The following is a 24283-nucleotide window of genomic DNA, read 5'->3' on the forward strand; positions in this document are numbered from 1 at the left end:
CACCCCCGCATGTTAAATGGATACGAAAACTACTGAACAGCAGCCCCGCCCCTAGCTCATGATAACTACTGATGTATTCTCTATCCCTACAGTTTGGCCTTTTCCACAATGTCATATAAATGTAATCCTACAACATGAACCCTACTGAATCTGGCTTATTTCATTTAGCATAACACATTTGAGAATCATATATGCTGCTTCATGTATCAGTACTTCCTACCTTTTTATTGCAGGGCTGTATCGCATTGAATATAGGCACCACAGTTTGTTTAGCCATTCACCATTTGAAGGCATTTTGACCATCACCAGTGAATGGCAATTATAAACAAAGCTGTTATAAGCATCTGCATATTGATTTTTATGCAAACATTAGTTTTCATTTTTCTTGTGTAAATACCTAGGAATGAGAGTGATGGGTTGTACGGTAAAGGTTATGTTTGTGAAGAAACTGCTAAGCTGTCTAACATGTCTGTTTCACAATGCATTCACAACATTAATGCATGAGAGTTCCAGTTGCTCAGCGACCTCTCCCACACTTGGTACAGCCAGATTTTAAACATTCTAGGTGTATCGCAGTATCTCAGTTTGGTTTTAATTTGCATTTCTCTAATAATTAATGAAGCTGAACACCTTTTATGTGCTTACTTTGATATCCATAGGTTTTCTTTGGTAAAGTGATTGTTCAAAATTTTTGCCCATTTTTGACTTGGGTTTTTCTCGTTTAGTTTTGAGAATTATTTAAATATTTTAGATACAATTCCTTGAATAGATATATAATTTGCAAATATTTTCTCCCAGTCTTGAGAGAAAATAGTGGATAAGTATCAGTCTAGAGACAGTCTTTTCATTATCTTAACTGTGTATTTTGCAGACCCAAAATTTAAAATTTTTATTGTCTAATTTATCAATTCATTTTGATGGATTTTTATTTTAAAATAAAAATCTTGACTCTTGACCTAACCAAAGGTCACAAATATTTTTTATTTCATGCTGTAAGATTTTACGTTTAGGTCTATGTTCCATTTTGGGTCAATTTTTGTATAAGATGTAAAGTATAAGTTGAGAGGTTTTTTGTTGTTGTTTATTTTTTGCATATGGATATCTAATTATTCCAGCACCATTTGTGGAAAAGTCAGATTATCCTTTATCCAAAGAATTGCCTTGGCACCTCTGTCAAAAATCAACTAAACACAGGAAGACATTGTCTATATTTTAGAACCACACCTATTCTTTGAGACCAAAGGAAGAAAGGTTTATTTTATCTGGAACCTAAATTTTCTGTAGCACATAATCTAACTCAACCTGTCTGGATAGCTCATTGGAACAACTGAAACACAGGGAGCCCAGAATAAGAATGAGGGCCTTTAATCCTGTGCAGATTACTGTAATGCCTGGATACATCCTAGAATAAATTAAGCAGATAATCAAAAAGTATGTGCAAAATCCCTTCAGTGATGGGAGAAAAAATATGGAACTATTAAACTTTACCATCAGGGAATCCCAATACTCTGTCAAACAATAGGCCAAGCCTTTGATCTTGAGGCTTACTCTTGTAAAGCTTATGTAGGTAGCGGAGAAGCTTAGCTTACCTATAGGAAGTGTTACTTCTGGCGGACCTCTTTTGTTGCTCAGGTGTGGCCTCATTCTCTCTAAGCCCAACTCTGTAAGTGAAATCATTGCCCTCCCCCTATGTGGGACATGACATCCAGGGATGAAAGTATCCCTGGTGGCTTGAAGTATTCCCTTATTATCTTTTTAATGTCTGTATGATCTCCAGTAATATCCCCTCTTTCATTCCTGATATTGGTAATTTATGCCTTCTCTTTTTTTTTCCTTTGCCAGTCTTGCTGTATGATTATCAGTTTTCAATTTCATTGATCTCTGTTCTTTGTAATTTCCTTCCTTCTGCTTCCTTTTAACAAGGTTTAAGTTGTTCTTTTTCTATTTCATAAGGTAGAGACTTAAGTTATTAATGTGAGACCTTTTCTTCTTTTCTAATATGAACATTTCCAGCTATTGAATTTCTCCTGAGTACTGTTTTAGCTATAAACTACAAATTTTGATGTTATGTTTGCATTTTCCATTCAATTCATAATATTTTCTAATTTCCCTTGAGACATTATTCAGAAGTGTGTTGTTTAATTTCCACATATTTGATGATTGATCTCTAGCTTAATTCTTTTATGGTCAGATGCATAAAGATTTCAATTCATTTGGATTAGTTAAAATGTTTTATGACCCACAATTGGTTCTATCTTTGTGAATATTTTATGTGCACTTGGGAAGAATGTCTATTTTGATGCTGTTGGGTGGATGGTTCTATAAATATTGTTTAGTCAAAGTTGGTTCATAGAACCCGATATCCTTTCTGACTTCTGTCTACTTGTCCTATTAATTACTGAGAATGGAATTCTGAAGTATCCAAGAATATTTATGGATTTGCCTATTTCTTCTTTCAGTTTTTGCTCCAAGTATTTGAAGCTCTATTGTTAAATGCATATACCTCTAGAATTGTGATGTCTTCTCAATGAACTGAACTTTCTATCAAAAGGTAATGTCTCTTTTTATCCATGGAAATTTTCCTTGTTCTGAAGCTACTTTCTCTGATATTAATACAGATACTCAACTTACTTTTGCTTAGAGTTAGCATGGTATAACTTTATCCACCCTTTTACTTTTAACCTATCTTCATCATTATATTTAAAGTGGGTTTCTTGTAAAGAGTATATAGTTAGGTACCTTTTGTTGTTGTTCTTCCCTTCTTTATTTGAATAATCTTTAGTATCCATTTTATATTCATTTAAGGGGTCTTTCGGCAATATCTCTTTGTATTCACTCTTTAGGGCTTGTTCTACAGATTGCAATATATGTCCCTAATTCATCACGGTCTAGTAAAAAAAAAGGTAGTATTTTAGCACTTTGATAAAATATAGAAGGTTACAACAAAAGTGATCTCATTTCCTCCCCCTTTGTTATATATTTCACATATATTACATCCATACACATTAAAAAAAATCAGTGTTATAATTTTCACCAATCACACATATTTTTGAAAACTTGTAAGGATAAACACAGTCTATTTACCCAGTTATTTACTATTTCTGTTGTTCATTCCTGATTCATTCCTGCTGCTCCAAATTTACTTCTAATATCTGTTCCCTTCAGTCTGAAGAAGTTCTTATGGCATTTCTTTTAGAGCAAATCTGCTAACCATGGACACTCTCATCACTCATAGTTTTCCTTCACTGAAAATGACTCTATTTTGCCTTTATTCATGAAGGCAAAGGGTATTTTCACTAGATATAGAATTATGGATTGATTTTTTTTCCTTTTTACTTCAAAGGTTTTATTCCAGTGTCTTCTGGCTCCATGGTTTCTGATTAAAAATCCAAATCACTGAAATCATTGGTCTCTTGTATGTACGTTGCTTTCTTTCCCACTTACTGCTTTCAAGTTTTTCTTTATCTTAGATTTTTTTAGCAGTTTGAATAGAATATATCTAAGCATGGCTTTGAGTTCAAACTGGTTGAGGTTTGCCTGAATTTCTTGAAGCTGTAAATTTATGTCTTTCACCAAATATGAGGACTTTTCAGCCATTATTTCTTCAAATGCTTTTTTTCTGCCACTGTATCCTTCTCCTCTCCTTCTGGGACTCTGATGACAAATATGTTAAACTAAGAGCTTAGTTCATTTTTTTTTCCATCTTTTTCAGTTTACATAATTTCAATTGATCTAGCTTAAATTCACTGACTTTTCTGTCATATTTACTCTGCTATTAAGGAATCCAATAGAATTTTAACTTCAGATATCTTATTTTCCACTTTTTTTTTTTAGCATTTCTACTTTTCTGCTGAGAACTTCCATCTTTTCATAGTGTGAAATGAACACATTTCAAGTGTGTTCATCTTTACTTCATAGATCACAGTAACAAACACTGCTTTAAAGTCTTTATGTGATAAATCCATCTTGCAGCTGGTAACTGCTGATTTTTGCCTTGAGAACTGGTTGGTCTGATTTTTCTGTTCTTTGTATATCAAGTAATTTTGGGTTATATTCTGAGCATATTTGTTTTGGTTTGCTAAAGCTGCCAGAATGCAATATACCAGAAATGGGTTGGCTTTTATAAGAGGGATTTATTAGGTGACAAATTTTCAGTTCTAAGGTCACGAAAATGTCCAAATTAAGGCATCAACAAGAGGATACCTTCACTCAAGATAGGTCAATTGCGTCTGGGGTTTCTCTGTCACATGGGCAGGCACATGGAGATGTCTGCTGGCCCTTCTCTCCTGGCTTTTGGTTTCATATGGTTCTCTCTGCTTCTGGTGTCTCCTGGGGCATTCTCCTTTTGCTTCTCCAAATGTTTGTCACTTGGTTTCATTTCTCTGCTCTGTGTCGGCTCTGAGCTCTACGTCTCCTGCCTTTTATTCTCTTCCTACAGGGGTTCAGTAAAAGGATTAAGACCCTCCTTTAATTGAATGGGTCCCATCTCCATGGAAATAATTCAATTAAAAGGTCCCTCCCACAACTAGGTGGGTCACATCTCCATGGAAACAACCTAATCAATAAAGGTCCCACCCAATAATAGGCCTGCCCACACAAGATTAGATTAAAAGAACACGGCTTTTCTGGGAACATAACAGCTTCAAACCACTACAACATTGAATATCACATTATGACTTTAGAGAATGTTGATTGTATTCTGTTTGCCTGTTTTAGCAATTAAGCAGGTTAGGATCTTTAAGACAAGTACTGTTTCGCCTTCTGTGGGAGATGGTTCCAACATCAGTTTAATTTTCCAAGCCTTTGTTATGTTACTTGGGTCTCCCACATGTACACACCATTTGAGGGTTAGTCTTGAACTTGGACGGCACTTTATACCATAGCTAAGTTCTCAAAGCCTTTGTTATGCCTGATTTGTGCTTCCCTCTCCATCTTAAATACTCACAAATACTTCAAACTGCTAAGATCAGGTTCTCAAGTATATCTGTGTGTTCTAACACCAATAACTGCTTTGCAACTGTGTCAGCTAGCTTACAATTGTGTGGTCTATCAAAACACAAAGCCATTCTTCAATGTGAACAGTGTTCTACTTAAAAGAACTCTTTCAAAGAGTGCACTCTTCAGCTTCAACAAGATGCCTTAAATAGCCAGAAACACACAAATAGCCAGCAAGGCAAGCTTGCTCACATGGCAGGTTCAAATGACAAAACTCAACTCAAGTGAGGGCATTTGAAATGAAGTGCTGTGCCGAACTGAGTACCGTTCTCAATGGAGGGAAACAGCAGCCTATGAAAAGTTAAACTGTTTTACGGTGAATGTGAAAGATACAACGCATTGGGCTTAAAGCCCCAATTTCATAATTAACCCAATCTGATAATTGCATAAGACTAGGATTGAGCTCTCTCTCCTGCTAAAACCTAATACACCATTTTCTGTTCGTTCACAATGAGAAAAGAACCTGAAGAGATGGCAGATAATCACAGTACTTCTCTATCTTTTCTCTCACCTGCTCAATGAAGTGACTATAGCAAAAGAAACTTGATCCATAATCTGATAAAACTCTCTTAGCCACATAAATGAGAAAGCAACTCAGAGGACTTGAGACAAAATCACATTTAAGCAAAACGCAAAAGCAAGGCCCTAGCATGGGATTCCTATTCACCTCCCAATTTCCACTACTACTGCAGGCTGCCTTCTAAGCACAGTTAAGAGCTAGGAAACTTCTGAAGAGATGGCACAGATATGTTGCTCCAGGTACCAGTATCAGATGAACTGCCAGAAACCTAGTAGGGTGATTTTTTTTTTATCTGCCTCCAGCCCCACACCCTCCACCATTTGATAGCACCTTTCTGACAAAAAGCTTAATTTTAGGACTTTTTATTTTATCTGCTCATAAAAACTAAATAAGAATAATGTTCTAGTTTGCAAGCTATCAGAATGTAACATACCAATAACAGAACAGCTTATAAAAAGGAGAATTTATTAGGTTGCAAGTTTAGAGCTTTAAGGCCATGAAAATGTCCAAATTAAAGCAAGGTTACAAAGGTGTCCAATCTGAGGCACTCAGGGAAAGATAATCTTGGTTCAAGAAGGCTGATGACATTCAGGGTTTCTTTCTCAGCTGGGAAGGCACATGGTGAAATCTTCCAGCTTTCCCTGGGGGGTTGTTGGTTCTGGGGGCTCTCGTAGCTCTAAAGCTTATTCCAAAATGGTTCCTTCTTAAAGGGCTCCAGTAAGCAACCCCACCTTGAATGGGAGCAGATGCATCTCCATGGAAATCATCTAATCAGAAGTTACCACCCACAACTGGGTGGGTCACATCTTCATGGAAACAATCAGAAAGTTCCCACCCAGCAATACTGAACGAGGATTTAAGGTCATGGCTTTTCTGGGGTATATAATACCTTCAAGCCAGCATAGTAAACAATGTTTATTGCTTAGCAAACAAAAATACAGACTTTCCCTTGGTTCCTTTTGTTTTCTTAAACTGTTGTCAACCAGTAACATAGCAGAATTAAAACTGAACTGAGAAACAAGACAGAAACAAGAAGAAAATGCATGTCAATTCTCAGGTTTCATGCCTAGGGTATTTCCCCATGGATTAGAGATACCATGTGCTTTTCCTTATTATATCAATAGCAGAAAGTATTCCAGACAAAGCTAAGCAGTTGCACACTAAGAGGAAGAAACAACAGATGCATTATAATTACCTGTTCACAAGCAGAAAGACCAGTAACAGGAACTGGGCCTTCGTAAAACCTAACTGATGGACAACATGATTAGGTGTTGCCTCTAAGGCCAAGGACAGATCCAATTTGTTTCCTTGACCTCACTCTACAGTAAATCTGTGGAGAAATCTGCCAAACTAGTTTTCTGGCATACTATTCCAAAGGCCAGTCTCAGAATGCAAGTTTCCTTACCTCATCCCAAGAGGCATAATGAAAATGTGGGAAAGAACATGAGAGTTAAGCCTTGAAATATGACACTTGCTTCCCAACTGCTGCATTAGCTCTGATGGTGGGGTAGAAAAAAATATGTAACCTGCCTTCAGTTTGATTTCATCAGATACCTGGCTCCTAGCTCTGGTTCCTGAAGATGCATCCACATACACCTTCCACCTTCCATGCCCCTCACTAATATCTTCAACTGCAAATGCACACAGAAAGAATCTACCAAAGACTTAATGGCAGACAGCAAATGAAAATTTTTAAATAAAGGCTAATCAACTAATTGGGTTTCCAAAGTCATGAGAAAATTGGTGCTAAGACTCTGAATCCACTGCTCCAAAGACTATAACTTGAATTAAAGAACATAACATTTCTAAAGTACCTAACAAATTTCTTATCTTTTCTCTCCCTCTCTCCTTTCTCTGCCAAGTTCTTCATATCCCTCTTTGTTTCTTCTATTCTTTGGTTCTTAAGTGGCCACAGTACTATATTACACTTTAGAATTAAATATCAGAACAATTTAACCTTTAAAAAAAAAGCCAAATTATTTTTTAGATCCATGTGGCATTCAAATGGCCTTTTTTTACCCCTGGAAGAAAATTACCACGTAATTGTCTTTCCTTCTGTTCTTTCTCTTTCCTAGTGCTTCCATCCATTGATTCTATAAGCATTTATGAAGCACCTACTGTGTGCTAGATGCTGTGATAGAACTTGGGACAATTACAAAAATAATAATAGGGTGGGTGATGGTGGCTCAGTAGGCAGAGTTCTCGCCTGCCATGCCGGAGACCTGGGTTCAATTTCTGGTGCCTGCCCATGAAAAAACATAGTTAATTAAAATAATAATAATAGGGCGGGCCACGGTGGCTCAGCAGGCAAGAATGCTTGCCTGCCATGCCAGAGGACCTGGGTTCGATTCCCAGTGCCTGCCCATGTAAAAAAAATAAAAATAATAATAATAAAAATAAAACATTCCTGCCCTTAAGGAACAAATATCTCAAAACAGAGTAAGCCAACACTAGTTGGGAATTTATATGCACCAGTTAACTTTCTTAACGCTGTTTTAATATGCATAAAGCCACCAGGAAATGGGTATTCTTTTCCCTATTATTAAAGCCAAGAAACCGGTACACCAAAGGGATTTATAATATACATAAGTTCATGGAGCAACTCACACTATTAAATATCCTTCTACCCCATTCCACCAAGGTAGGTATATGGTTGATACAGTAACACTAAAATGCAATAATGGTAACACTAACATTTACTTCATATTTAATATGAAGTATTAAATAATAAACAGTCAGGCACTGTTCTGAGAGCTGTTTGTACTTTTTACAATGCCTCTGTGAGACAGGTACTCTTAGTACTATCTCGAGAGCAGGATGGTTAAGAGACCTGACTCTGGGACCAAACCACCCGAGTTCAAATCCCAGCTCCACAACTTACCAGTCAAATATGGCCTGGGTAAGGCCCAAGACCTCCCTGTGTGTAGGATTCCATTTCTGTAAAATGAGAAATATTACATCTCACTGTATGAGGATTAACTGAGTTAATAAATTAAAGCCCTTCGAACGATGCCTAAGGGAAGAAAAACATTACAAGATGAGGAAGCGGCTCAAGTTGGATGACCGGGAAGATGACAGACAGAAAGACTATCACAAGGTCTTCCTAATGCCTCATGTCTTTCCTTGCACTGGAGTTTTATAGGAAGAAAGTAAGGGAGGAGGAAAAGAGGGAAGGAGCTCTTTATTTTTTATAGCCTGAATATATGTACAATCTATAAAGTAAAAGGAGTAAGCAGTAAAATATTTATTTTAAGACATTTAGCTCAAAAGGGGAATAACGAAACATATTCAGTCCCAAAGTGTGGACAGTTCTTACCCAAAAATGAAATAAAATTTGGCGTGGTAGGACTTGAACATTTCATAGGCATCTAAGTTGAAGAAGATGACTTTAAAACAATGGACCACTTTACTTTTCAATTGCTATCTTTTTTACTCTCCTTGACATCACATATTTAGAGGAATTACAAATTAGAAGAAATTGCACCTGACCAGTCCATTCAACTATTTTGGGAAAGATACAGCAAATCTTCAGAGCACCTTTCCTGAAGCCAATGATTAACGAAGTCTGAGGAAAGGTAAATGGTACCACCTTTACCTTTATTTGTAAAATATGAAAATGGCAACTCTGGAAGCCATATGCCTCTGGCATCCTCTGTGGAGCTCCTCAGTTCTCTCCTGATTCTTTAAATGATTTATTCTGCCACTTACAGGATTCTTCTCAAGAAAAACCAATTATTTAGTGTTCTTGAGGTCGATTGACTAGCAAATAATCTGGTCTTCGTAGCTGTTGTAGCTCCATAAGCTCCATAGGGGTAGGATTTGGGGTACTGATCTGATTAGAAGAGGAGGTAAAGGGTCTTGCCTCGATGCCGTGTTGACAAAGTAAGTATGCTACTACACCATATGTTGTGGGTCAATAAGCATGGCAGCATTTTCTAAAAATGCTTTTATTCACACTTCACATAAGATTGAGAAACCTCGACCATCTTATCAGAGAATAAAAATACTGATGTGTGGTAAGCGAGAGGGAGGGTTAGACGAGAAGACAGAAAAGGGCCCCAAGCCTCAGCTCCAGGAAAGGTATATGATAAACAGTATTTGTTGTCATGAGATAAATTTTTTATCAAAAAAAAAAGAATGTTTATTCTAGTACCATAAGCATATGGATGTGTAGCATGTAGCCTGCATCTTATTGGTTTTGAGTTTATTAATCTCTGAAGATCAGATCTAAATAATTCAATTACAATCAAAGAATAAGTACAGTAAAATTCTGATACTTTCTAGTTTTCAGAGAAAATTTACCAAAAATGTACATAAGAGACCAGATTATTTGCTAGTCAATCAACCTCAAGAACACTAAATAATTGGTTTTTCTTGAGAGGAATCATGTAAGAGACAGAATAAATCATTTAAAGAGTCAGGAGAGAACTGAGGAGCTCCACAGAGGATGCCAGAGGCATATGGCTTTCAGAGTTGCCATTTTCATATTTTACAAATTATCTTTTTAAAAAAAGAACAACATAAAATAATGTTCTTGGTTTCACAACCACAGACTCAAAAAATATTCAAGGAAAGTAAACAAAGTTAATTTGATGATTTAAAAGACAGGAACCAAAGTTACACAATCAAGTGTCTCATGCAGGTGTTTTAGGTAAGAAAACTGTGATGGTTTGATACTATTATGCGCCCCAGAAAAGCCATGTTTTAATCCTGATCCAATCTTCTGGGACCAGACACATTGTTCAGGGTAGGAAACTCTGGATTGTTTCCATGGAGATGTGACACACCCAGTTGTGGGTGTGACCTTTTGATTAGATGGAAAGGTGACTCCGACCACTCAGGATGGGCCCTTAAGGGGTAAACATTTTGGAGAAACCTCAGGTGCAGACCTTTGGAAACAGAACCAACAGTGGTGGCACAAGACCCAGGCATTTGGAGATGCAGAGCCCAGCAGATGTCACCATGTATCTCCCCATGAGATGCTAAGCAAGTCAGAACTCAGAGCTGTGTCCTGCACGAGCTAAGAGAAGGCCCACAGACACTTAGAGGGGAAACCACTAGCATCAGAAGCTGAAAGCAACAAACTGGGAATAAGCACCAGCAGACGCCAGCCACACAGCTTTCCAGATCAGCCTTCCTTGAGCCAAGGTATCATTCTCTGAAGGCCATAGTTTGGACATATTTATGGCCTTAGAGCTATAAACTCATAATTTATTAAATTCCCTTTTTTAAGAGCCATTCCATTTCTGGTATATTGCATTCTGGCAGCATCAGTAAACTAAAACAAGAGCCAGTCAAATTACTGAACATGGAGGGAGATACAAAAAGTCCCCATTCTTACGGAGTTTGTAATCTTGAGTCTCTTAGGTGATTTATTCTATTTCAGAAGACAGTTTCCCTCACATATTTGATAACACCATATCTCCACTGTAACTGCGGAAGAGGTCATTAGAATTTTAGAAACAGATGGGACTCTAGTCAGGCTTTAAATACAATGCAGACTTTTCCTTCACCTTCCCCAAGAAAGGTCACTCTGCACCTTATGCTGACTGCCTACTCATATAGACTTATAGAGACCTGTTGTCGCACATTCACTTGAAGAAGCCTGTTTCACTGATGGTCAGGTCTAAGGGCGGATCAAAGGAAACAATGCAAATAATTGGAAATGTAAAAGAGAGATACAGGTAAATATAAATATATTATCTATTAATAATATTATCTATCTAATTCAATTCTTCTTGATTTTTAACAGCATTCCAATATCTTGAAATTATTTTATCAACCATAATAGCCATCCGGCTTGCTCTAGGCTCTCCAGATTTGATAAGCATAAAGCATGAAGGGCTGAGTTCAGGGTTGCACCCCGTTAGAGACTCCTACAGGCCTACTCTTCAGTCCTGGCAGGGCATCCAATTAGATCCTATCATGTTTATCTAACAGTTTTCAGACATTAATTATTAGTATCTCCCACAAGATTATTTTGTTCACCAGTATATTCTCAGCACCTAGCATAAAGTATACATATGTTAAAGAAATGAGAGTGTGTCTCATACTTTCTCTGCAGAACTTTCTCTATTTTACTAACCCAGCAATGCTTTCTAAGAAAAAAATGAGGTCAGTTTAGTAACATATATTCTTAGTGAATCCATAGTGAACCCACAATAATGGGCTCCTAATAATCATCGGACTCTTCTAAATGCTTCCAAATCTTTTTAAATAACATTCTGCACCTTTGTTAACATTATTATGTTTCTAATCTATAATTCCTAGTAGTCATCTTTTTTTCCCTTTTGAGATATTAAAGCACTATTTTTCCATGTCATATATCTGGATACTTATCTCCATGACTGCTTAAAAAAACAAAAGCATTTCTGACTTTGAGTTCACATCTACAAATTCTTTTCATCCAGATTAATCTGAATTAATACTTCAGGTTAATAATTAATAATTAATAAGTCAACCAGATGATCTATTAAAGCAAAGAAAAACTGGGTATTTACTACAGAAGTAGCTATCCATAAGTAAAGTTTTAATGTTTATTAATAACTACACCTTTGAATGCTTAATATATAAAATGTCTTTAAAAATGGGTGTTATATTTAGAAACTGCTAATTTTGAAAATCCTCCAGAACATAAAGATCACTTGCACAGATGAAGATTAAGTAAATAATTATATAATTACCAAATAAATATTACTAAAGTATGCATTTCTTCTTCAACAGTCAGGAAAATAAGAGCCCTTCTAATGGGCCCTTATTTCTCCAATCTCAAAAACTGTACATTCACGATAAATGCTTTTTATTTGTGGCTTTTTTATATAATCTTATAAAAAGTAAAAGAAGTTATTGCATTGGAATCTTTAGTAAGAGAGTCTTTGTAAAACGTATACATGCAGATACTTCATACTATATAATATAAGATCCCTGAATCCTGCTTTACGTATCATACCCTGTCTAGTGAGTTAAAAACGGGCAGAAACATAGTCATTCACTTGAATATCATTAGATTCTTTGTAAATTACAATGCTGACAGTACCGTTAAAGCTTTATTTCACAGGATAAGGAAGAAATCAAATGTAAAAAAAAAAGTATATTGTTAGAATCTTTTGCTGCGTCCTTGTAAAACTAAAGCCTAAACTTCAGACAAAATTGAAATTGGGCAACTACTGGGCAACTAAGAACAATGGGATGATATATATTTAATGTACAATCTTAAATTTCAAGATTCAAATAATAATTTCTGAGATTTCTCCCTCCATTTAGTCAGGAACATGTCCAACATGAAACTAGGTAATTCTTCCACATTTATTCATATTATCTAATATACAAATGATTACATATTATCTAATATACAAATATACAAATGATAGCTTTACAGGAAGATTTTAATTACTAATATGTCAGGAAAACTTATTCAGCACAGTTTGGTTTCATTCACCAACCCAAGAGATCCTGATGTCTCCAGGAGAGATAAAAACAGGAGGAAAAATCAGATAAATTAAGCAAACATGGGTGCCAAAACCTGTCAGGCACTAAGTAGACCACAGATAATTTTTTTGAAAGGGGGCAAGGGAGGGGGCATAAGATGTCTCTCCATTTTTACACCTTACAATATGGTAGAGAGCACAGCCACATAAAAATACAATTACAACAACAATAGCTAACATGCATTGAGTACTCACTATCAGGCACTGTGCTAAGCTTTTCACATGCATTTTATAATTAACCCTTACAATTTATAATTAACCCTCACAAGAACCCTTTGAAGTAGATTCTTTGTGAAACCTGACTTGCACTCTCCAGTAAACTTCTTCAGGCCCTTCTCTGTGCTACTGCAGTGTCTTGCATAATTTTCTATTTCTGCCTATACAGTCATACTCATTTTATTGCACTTTGCACATATAGCTTTTTTTATAACTTGAAGGTTTGTGGCAGCCATGCATTGGGCAAGTCTATTGGTGCCACACTTCCAACAGCATAAGCTCATTTCATGTCTCTTTGCTGCATTTCAGTGATTCTTGCAATATTTAAAATTTTTTCCTTCATATTACATCTTTTATAGTGATCTGTGATCAGCGATCTTTGATATTACTATTGTAATTCTCTTGGGGGGGGCGGGCACCACAAACTGCACCTATAGGAGATGGTAGACAATTGACAAATGCTTTGAGTGTTCTGACTGCTGCATCATAGTATTGAATTAGGCAATTAATTTCACCATAGTACTGAAATTAAGGCAATTAATAACCCTACAATGGCCTCTAAGTGTCCAAGTGAAAGGAAGAGTTGCACATCATTCACTTTTTAAGTCAAAAGCTAGTAATGATTTAGCTTAGTGAGGAAGGCATGTCGAAAGTCAAGACAGGCAGAGAGCTAGGCCTCCTGTGCCAAACCATTAGCCAAGTTATGAATGCAAAGGGTAAGTACCTGAAGGAAATTAAAAGTGCTACTCCAGTGAACACACAATGATAAAAAAGCAAAACTGCCTTACCACTGATAAAAGAGAAAGTTTAATAGCATGGATGGAAGATCAAACGAGCCACAATACTCTCTGAAGTCAAAACCTAATCCAGAACATGGCCCTAACTCTCTTCAGTTCTGTGAAGGTTGAGACAGGTGAGGAAGCTGCAGAAGAACAGTTTGAAGCTAACAGAGGTTGGTTCATGAGATTTAAGGAAAGAAGCTGTGCCAGTTTGAAAGGATTATGTACTCTAGAAAAGCCATGTCTTAATCCTGATCCATTCTGTGGAGGCAGCGTTTTGTTTAATTTCTGTTCAGTACTGCAGGTTGGGAACTTAATTAGATTACCCCCATGGAGATATGACTCACCCAACTGTGGGTATTAACCTTTGATAAGAGGGAGATGTGACTCCACCCATTCCAGGTGGGTCTTGATTAGTTTACTGAAATCCTTTAAAAGAGGAAACATTTTGGAGAGAGCCATGAGAGAACCTTAAGAACCACAAGAACTCACGCAGCCAGAGACCTTTGGAGATGAAGAAGGAAAACACCCCCAGAGTTGATGCATGAAACAAGAAGCCTGGAGAGAAAGCTGGCAGACGCTGCCATGTTCACCACGTGCCCTTTCCAGTTGAGAGAGAAACCCTGAATGTCATCGGCCTTCTTGAACCAAGGTATCTTTTCCTGGATGCCTTAGATTGGATATATCTATAGCCTTGCTTTAAGATTGGATGCTTCCACGGCCTTAGAACTGTAAACTTTGCAACTTAATAAATTCCCCCTTATAAAATCTATTGTTTCTGGTATATCACATTCCAGCAGCTAGCAAACTAGAACAGAAGCCATCTCTACAACAAAGAAGTTCAAGGTGAAGCTACAATTGCCATTGTAGAAGCTGCAGCATGGTATGCAGAAGGTCTAGCTAAGATAATTGATGAAGGTAGCTACAATAAACAGGTTTTCAATGTACATGAAACAGCCTTCTATTGGAAGAAGGTCCCACATAGGACTGTCATAGCTAGAGAGAAGGCAATGCCTGCTTTCAAAGCTTCAAAGAACAGGCTAGCTCTCTTGTTAGGGGCCAGTGCAGCTGGTGACTTGAAGTTGAAACCAATGTTCATTTTCCATTCTGAAAATCCTAGGGTTCTTCACAATTATGTTACATCTATTCTACCTGTGCTCTATAAATGAAACAACAAAGCCTGGATGACTGCATATCCATTTACAACATGATTTACTTAATATTTTGGGCCCCTCTGTTGAGACCTACTGCTTGGAAAAAAAACTTCCTTTTAAAATAAGATGCTCAATGATAATGTACCTGGTACCCAAGTGCCCTGATGGAGATGCACAAAATGAATGTTGTTTTCATGCATGCTAAAGACAAAGTTCATTCTGTCAACCCATGGATCAAGGAGTCATTTTGACTTTCAATTCTTATTATTTAAGAAATACATTTCATAAGCATAAGGCTAGCTGCCATACTGATTCTGCTGATGGATCTGAGAGAGGTAAATTGAAAACATTCTGCAAAGGGGTCTCATTCCAGATGCCATTAAGAACATTCATGATTCACGGGAGGAGATCAAATATTAACAGGAACAGGAGTTTGGAAGAAGTTGATGCCAACCCTTACGGATGACTTTGAGAGGTTCAGGACTTCAGTAGAAGAAGTAACTGCAGATGTGGAGGAAACAGCAAGAGAACTAGAATTAGAAGTGGAGCCTGAAGACGTAACTGAATTGCTGCAATCTCATGATAAAGCCTGAATGGATGAGGACTGACTTCTTATGGAAGAGCAAAGAAAAGTGGTTCCTTGAGATGGAATCTACTCCTAACGAAGATGCTGTGAACACTGTTGAAATGACAACAAAGGATTAGAATATTACTTTAACTTAGTTGATAAAGCAGTGGCAGGGTTTCAGAGGATGAACTCCAAGTTCTACTGTGGGTAAAACACTATCAAACAGCATCATATGCTACAGAGAAATCTTTTGTGAAAAGAAGAGTCAATGGATGCAGTAAATTTCACTGCTGTCTTATTTTAAGGCTCTGTCACAGCCACCCCAGCCTTCATCAGCCACCATCCTGATGAGTCAGCAGCCATCAGCACCGAGGCAAGACCTTTCAGCAAGAAGATTATGACTCATTGAGGGCTCAGATGCTGGTTAGCATTTTTTAATAAAGTACTTTTATAATTAAAGTATGTACTACTTTTTTTTCAGACATAAAGCTATTGTACACTTAAGAGTCTACAGTACAGTGTAAAAATAATTCTTGTATACACCAGGAAACAAATAAATTCATGTGACTCGTTTATTGCAGTATTTGCTTTATTGTGATGGTCTGAAACCGAGCCCGCAATATCTTCAAGTTATGACTGTATCAGTGATAAATGACTATCACATAAGGGCAGCAATATACACAGTAGAGAGGAAGCCATAATAAAGGTGGCGAGAAAGGCTTCCCAGATGTGATGGATTTAAGGGTTTTACAAGGAAGAGTTCACAAATGTGAAGGGTTTAAGGGCTTTACAAAATTAAAAACTCTTAAAGTAGTATACAAGAAAATTGGTCTCAAACCAGATCTTCACAGCATAGTTTATTTTGTTTGACAATTTAATTTTCCACAATTATCCAAAGCACTTATATTCAAATCTAAGTTTGAAATGCAATCTAAGACTAGTGTACACAGCACAATTTGGGCCAGTAAACACGCCACTCCATCGCTATAAAGAACTACAGACTGGCTTCCCCTGAAAACCTAACTTCACTTTTCATATCCAGGACTAAAATCTACACTATTCAAGGATCAGCGGATCCTCGAGATTGTGTATGAAGAAGTTCCATATTTTTAATACCGTATTTTAAAATGTATCACATATCACACTTACATACATGTTCTGTCCCCTAAGTTCATAATCAAATCCCTGATGAAAAATAAAATGTGTCTTTTATTTTTGAATCCTGGCCTACCAGTGTTGCGCCTGGCCCAATATAAGTGCTCAGTATCTATTTAATGACATTTATTATAGAATCTGAAATATGTATTGACTTTGAAGAAAAGAACAAGAGATTTCAAATTCCATATCCAGCACTGTCTAGGAGAAAGATTCACTAAATGTTGGAAATTTCAGTAACCAAAGATATGATTTGAAGGTCAGACAAAGCTGTTCAGGCCTCTTTATGGACTGGGTAAATACTGTTCTCCACTCAGCCCCCTTCCAGTGTTTTAATTCCAGGTCCAACTGCAAAGATGAAACCATCTGAAAGTAACAGGTCTTCCCAACAATCTCCCTGCCAGGAAAGAGAGGAGATGGGAGCATTCAGAAAGACATGCATCACATAAACTAGTATGTTTACATTCCAAGTCATTCCCCAGTAGTGTGTAAGTGCAGTTATTGTGAGTCCATCTGTGAAATCTCTGATAGTTTTACATAAGAACAACTTCCAGTTTTTGGATCTGCACAATGGATGAAAAGACCCATTTTTCCCTAGGTACTGAAAACAATGTTAGACTTAAATGTCTTAATTGAGCTTAAAAATAACATCTATTTTTTCCTAACTATTTTTAAAAGTTTGAAACTACAAACTTGAGTCAGAAGCAACCTTACAGAAAATATTTAATTACCACTACCCACCGCAGAAACATCCTACAATATCCCTGATTCATAGATACCCAATCTTGACTCAACTATTCCCCAGGGTTATACTATTTTAGTTTCCATTTAATCATTAAATATTTATTGAATGCTTCCTGTGTGCCAGACACTATACTATGAAGTAGCAGAACAGGGGTAAACAAAATGGGAAAATAAAAACCTGCTCTTGTGGAGATTACATTCTATTAGAGGGGTGCAGGTCACTGGCTTTTACTCTGACTGAGAAAGGGAGCTACTGAGGAGCTTTGAGCAGAGAAGTGCATGGTCTGACATACATTTTTAAATAATCATCCTGCCTGTTGTGTGCAGTTAAGAAGGCAGAGGTGTCGAGGACAAAGGGTGAGTGAACACTTAGGAGGTTATTTCAATACTCCAAGTGAGAGATGGTATTTTGGAAAAGGGAGGGAGCAGTGGAAATGATGAGAAGTAGATAGATTCTAGATATAATTTGAAGTTGGAGTCAAAGGATTTCCTGGCAGACTGGATGTAAGGCATGAGAAAGGAGTCAATAAGATTCCAAGGCTTTTGGTCGAACACCAGAAGGCATGTTCTTACTCGCTATATGGAAGATGGTGGGCAAAATAGGAAGTTGGATGACAATTTGGGCACAGGAATCTAGATGCCGAGAGAATTTGGGGCTGAGATCTAAACTTGGGAGCTGTCGGCACTCAGAAAAGGCCTTCCAAGTCAGGAGATAGACTAAGACCATCAAAGGGGTGAATGTAAATAGAGAAGAGCAGAACTCCAAGGAATGATCCTTGGGATTTGCAAAGTTAAAGAGGTCTGGGAGTTGAGTGAGAATCTACAAAGGAGACAGAGAAGGAAGAGGCTAAGGAAAAACCGGGAGAATATTCCAGAAGCCTTGAAGTTTCATGAAGGCATCATGTACTATGTCAAATATCACTGAAAGGTCAAACAGGATGAGGACAGAAAACTGTGCTTGGATTTAGCAACAGAGAGTTCCTGGTGATTGTGGCAAGACCAATTCTGGTACAGTGGTAAGGGCAAAAGCCTGGCTGGAAGGGGTACAGATAAGAATGGGAAAAGAGATGAAGAAAAATAATACGGGCAACTGTTTCACATAAGAAAAAAAAGGTGGGGGGGGGCAAATGGGAGGAGAATAACTCAAAGAAGATAGAAGATGTGGCATAGAAAAGAATTTTTTAAAAGATGCCAGAGATAACAGTATGTTGGCATGCTTAGGAAAATGATCCAGGAGAAGTGGGAAATATTTAAGATAAAAGAGAAAGGGACATAGCAGGAATGATAACTTTGAATGCAGAGAAGGGATGGTATTTGGACAAAAGGAGGGCCTGACGTTTGCCAGGAGCACAGACAGTTCATTCTTAGGAACAGGAGGTATGACAGAGCATGAGGGCAGAGCACAGGCAGGTGGGTATTATGGAGGGAGGAGCCTGGGAAATCTCCCACTCTGCTTCTAGTTTTCTCAGTGATACAGGAAGTGAGTCTCTGGAATACATAAATTAGTAACATCCATGAAATATGCATCATATTTCAAGATGCTCGTTCATTTAATGAGTTAAAATTTTGGGAAAAAAAAGTTCCACATGACTTTCATATGATTAAAATGTTGAATTTTGTCATTACTTCTCAAACTTTCATTCCACAGACTAAGAGGTAAAATCTAATTTGCAAAGAAAATCTGTTGCTGGAGTGTTTTGCAGCATATGTATCTGTGTATGTTTAAAACAAAATCTGAATTCCAGGTAAAGTGATAATGATAAAGATAAAAGACATGGTAAAAAATTAATAAATTGGAAAGACACTTTTACTGTATGTAAACTAAATTTACAGCTTTATATCTTCATCCAAACCCCATGGCCAGTCATAAATTTTACGTGGTTGTAATCACAGTGCCCAAACAACTTGGTTTTGTTCTTTGAACTTATATTTCTAGATTTTATAAGTATCAACAGTCCACGTTTTCATGTCTAATGGCAGTGTAACATTTTACCACATACCATTTACCTATTCATTTCCCAATCATTAAGAACTTGGGTTGCCTCCCCCACCTCAATTTTTGTAGATTACATGTTGTATATCTAAAACATCTGTATGCAAAATGACTTCTTTGTTCACCACTTTCTTAGTCACTAAAGTGAAATTTCCAGAACAAAGAATATTAGTTGTTTTACAAATGAATCTGAACATGGGCCTCATAGTATTAGCCTCTGTATTCCAAGCATTTAGTCTGGTATTTAGTACATTTCAGTAACTCAAAAATGTCTTGTTGAATGAATGAATACAAGAACAAATGAATGAAAACAAGGCAAATATGCCTGGCTACTCACTAGAAAAATTATTCCAATTTATTTTACAACCAGAAAATCATTATCACATTTCCTCAGAAACAACTGGCCCTGGGCTTTTTCTAATTTGCTAATTTAGTAAGTATAATGTTCTCTTAATTTTCACTTCTTATTATTAACCACCTTTCAAAGAGTTTATTTACTAATAATATTTTCTTGCTGTAAAGAATCTAATACCTTTGGGCATAAATAGATTACAGATAAATAAATTTATAATACTTTTCTTACCTATTGCCTTGCTTTTAAAACCTCCAGAGGTTTTTAAATAATGAGCCATGTTCCTGACATAGGTAAAAGAAAAGAAAATCGCTCCATTCCTAATTTTATGAAATTTTAGAGAAGCTTTAAAACATTATGTTAATTGAAGTATGAGAATAAATTTCATGTGTGTTATTTTTATTCATTGTTTCATTTTCTCAATTATTTGTAAATAAATATTTCTTATCCTCATTGTCTTACCTGATTTGTTCAATACTAAACTCTTAAAAATTGTTCAATCTATTTTTGGAATTTTGATTCTGTTCCATTCATCTCTTTTTTCACTTTAATAATCATCATACCTATAAAATACATTATATATATATTATATACATTAGATTATATGTCATAATTAATATATATCATCATACATAATATTAAAATGTATTATATGTATTATAAGGATATTATTTATTTGGAGTGAACTAATCACAATTATGATAGTAGTTCCTGTCTCTCAATTACTGTTCCCTCAATAAGTCAGTGTTCTTTTCTTTTCTTTTTTTTTTCTTTTTTTTTTTAACAAGGGCAGGCACAGGGAATTGAACCTGGGTCCTCAGGCATTGCAGGCAAGCATTCCTGCCTACTGGCCCACCCTATTCTTATTCTTATTAATGTTAATCATCTTGTTAAATTCTAGGAAGTATCTTACTGAGATTTTAGCCCTACTGAATTAAATATATAAACTAACCTAGGAAATATTGTCATTGTGATTATATTTAGCTTTCACAATCAAGAGCTGGATTTTTCATAAGTGGACAGGGAGGGAGGGCATGCACTGGTCCTTAATGAGAAACTGAGTTTAAATCTCAACACTGCACTAATAGTATAATTTACCTAACCTCTTTGCACTGCCTTTAATTCATTCTTAAACTAAGAAAAAAACTAACCTTCTTGGTTAATGAACGAAGGCTTGCAAAACATATACACACACAATTAGGCATAAAGAATGGGCTTGCCATATTAGGTTTTTTATAATAATTATAGTAAGCTGCTTTGACATAAATATTAGATACCAGAAAGTGAAGATAAGAGATTTTTCACAGAAAAGAAAATACTCAAAAAAAGAACACTGCTAGTTTGAAACTATTATGTACCCCAGAAAAGCCATGTTTTAATTCCGATCCTATCCTATGGGGGCAGCCGTTTCTTTTAATCCCCATTCAGCATTGCAGGGTGGAAACTTTTGATTAGATTATCTCCATTGAGATGTAGCCCGCCAGATTGTGGGTGTGGCCTTTTGATTAGATGGAGATGTGACTCTGCCCATTCAGGGTGGGTCTTGATTAGTTTACTGGAGTCCTTTAAATGAGAAAACATTTTGGAGAAGGCAGAGAGGAGATGCAGACAGTTGAGGAACAGTTGTTTCAGAGCTGACAGAGCCAACAGGAAACTCAAATGTTTGGAGATGCAGGGTCCAGCAGATGCCACGATGTGCCTTCCCATGAGATGCTAAGCAAGCCAGAACCCAGAACTGTCCCAGAGGAGCTAATGAAGGCCCACAGACACCAAGCGAGGGATCCCCACAGGAAACACAGGCTGAAAGCAACAGTGCCCAGGAGCAAGGGATCGGCAGATGTCAGCCACGTGACTTCCCAGCTGACAGAGGTTATTCCAGATGGTATCAGCCTTTCTTGAATGAAGGTAGCTTCTTGTTGGTGACTGAGTTTGAACATTTTATCAGCCTTAAATAACTGCAAACTTGTAACTTACTAAACCCCCTTTATAAAAGCTGTTCCGTTTCTAGTATACTGCATTCCAGCAGCTTAACAAACTAATGTAGACACCTTTGCAATTCTGTGCTCTTTGCCATCTCTGAGTTAAATGGACTGGATGAATTTTAACATCAAGAGATCTGGTCCTGATTTGCATCTGTCACGTGTCCTCTGTGAGCCCAGACCCACCATGCTGCCAGGGGCGAAGGGTGGGGGTGGGGGGTTCCTGATATCTTTACAAGGGTTTCTTGCATTTTGGTCCTCAAGTGTTTCGGGACTGTGTGTGTGTGTGTTTGTAACTGTCTAACAGGCAGCAAGGGTCCCTCACCCCAGGCGCCACCACAGCCCAGAAGTGAGATTTGCCAAGCGGTGCAGAGGTGCTAAAGCTACAGACCATGGCCGACTCGATCTGCCTCCTGTACCAGCTTTTCACCTGCAACAAGATCAACATGGAAGAGGTGTAGGGAGTCATGGAAGCCTAAGAAAGTGACCCCGCAGAGCGGGCAGTGTACACCAGATTCGACCAATACAGGTATGTTTGAAATATTCTGGATCAAAGAAATGGAAAATTTAATCTGCTGATCCTGTGGTGGGGCGAAGGACATGGCAGCAGTATATCCATGATCACACCAACTCCCACTGCTTTATGAAGATGCTGCAGAGAAATCTAAAGGAGACATTGTTTGCCTGGCCTAATAAAAAATCCAATGAGATGAGCAAGAAGTCTGAAAGGACCCTGAGGGAAAACCAGTGTGCCTACATCAATGATTCCACTGGCTTCCATCGGGGAGAGAATGATCAGGCATGTGGAACCTGCTGTGAGCCTTCACTTGTACAATCCACCTTTTGATATAAGCCACGCATTTGATCAAAGAACAGGACACATGGTCACCACGATGTTCTATAGCAAATTTGGAATCAGTGCTCCTTTAACAAAAATTCAGGTTCATTAGAGGACAACTAAGGAGCACCAAACCTTCTGAAGCTTTAAGTCTGCTGAATGCTTTGTTATGGAGAAAAAAGCCTTCCACCATTCGCTGCCCAGGAATACACTTAAATAAGCCAATACTTAGATCTACTCTAAGGCAGATGCTAATTGTAAGACTTTAAGTGCGTAAATAGTGACCTGAGCTACTGCAGAAGAAAAGTCTCATTAAAGAAAAAAGTTTTTGTGATTTTAAAAGTCAAATCAAGTGCTTTCCTGGTTCTGTCCTCTAATGCCTTTGGAACCCTACTGGGAATGTCAATAACGGTTTTTTAAAGCTTTTGGAATATCTTTGATATCTGAACTGTAATTAGCAATAAATAAAAACAAGAAACTACAGACATCAAATGCCTGCCTTGCTATCCGGAGGACTAACTGTAAATGTCTTTAATACACTTAGTATGTTCTTAATGTTTGAAAGGAATTTGTTTAGATGTGTGGATTATACTTTTTTCAATCTTATTTTACAAATTCCTTTTCTGTGAATAATAGGCTATTGTAGATTGAGAAACTTAAGGCACTTTGCCATTAGGTAATGAAATGCAGGGCAGGAGATTTAGGAAAGTACATGCATCCAAACCTGTAACAAGCCAAATCATAAACTCATGTCTAATGTTCCAGTAGTCACAGTCAAAATTGCCAAAAAATTTTAATAAAAGTGAATTTGAACAATAATAAAAAAAAAAACTCAACATCAGAAATCTTTTTTTTTTAAATGAACAAGTGAAAGAAGGAACAGCTAACTCCTAAAAACCCTGAGCATTCCTCAAACAGGGTAGGAGTGAATATTATGCAAGATTTTATAAGAATTTCCAACAGGGTGCCCTCACAAGGTATGGCAAAGAACTTGACCAGTTGTTTCCTGCCTGTTTTTTGTTTTGCAGCCCCACCAACTTTACTGCTGAGCTGCCTGGTGGCATTTGGGCCTGGCACAGTCTCTAAGACAGATGACAGACACGCATGCCAGCTCACCTACAAAATCACAGATGGGTACATTATACTGAATATACCTGTCTACCCAAAAGGGTAGAAGGATGTTTTTATGACTTTATAGCAAATATTAAAATTAGGTAGACATAGTAGGAACTGCTTCAGATTTTATCCTAGTATGAATTCATAAGAGTGTTTTTATTTCAAGAATCTTTTAATTCCATGGTAAGATGCTTTTGCAGTTCATCTCCAGCAACTATATAATTTTCATTCACAAATGCAAGCAATTGCCAACCAAATATTAAACGGTTAATGTTTAGCCCTTGTAAACAATACACACAATTTTAGTTTCCAACTTTTCTCTTCATATGGTATAGAATGAATTCCTGACAGGAAGTCATAAACTAAGCCCAAAAATATGATAATGGA

The 24283-nt window shown here is 37.1% G+C and overlaps 1 protein-coding gene and 1 pseudogene across 1 annotated transcript in view; one reads left to right on the forward strand and one right to left on the reverse strand.

Annotated features, from left to right (window-relative positions):
* Positions 1–24283, reverse strand: part of SLC2A13 (solute carrier family 2 member 13) — a 359669-nt gene that overhangs the window by 326713 nt on the left and 8673 nt on the right. The gene's annotated exons all lie outside the window — the stretch shown is intronic.
* On the forward strand, positions 14092–22903 carry LOC143689965 (cysteine dioxygenase type 1 pseudogene; annotated as a pseudogene).

Source organism: Tamandua tetradactyla, chromosome 7 (genome assembly GCF_023851605.1).
Source record: "Tamandua tetradactyla isolate mTamTet1 chromosome 7, mTamTet1.pri, whole genome shotgun sequence".
Classification (NCBI taxonomy): Eukaryota; Metazoa; Chordata; class Mammalia; order Pilosa; family Myrmecophagidae; genus Tamandua; species Tamandua tetradactyla.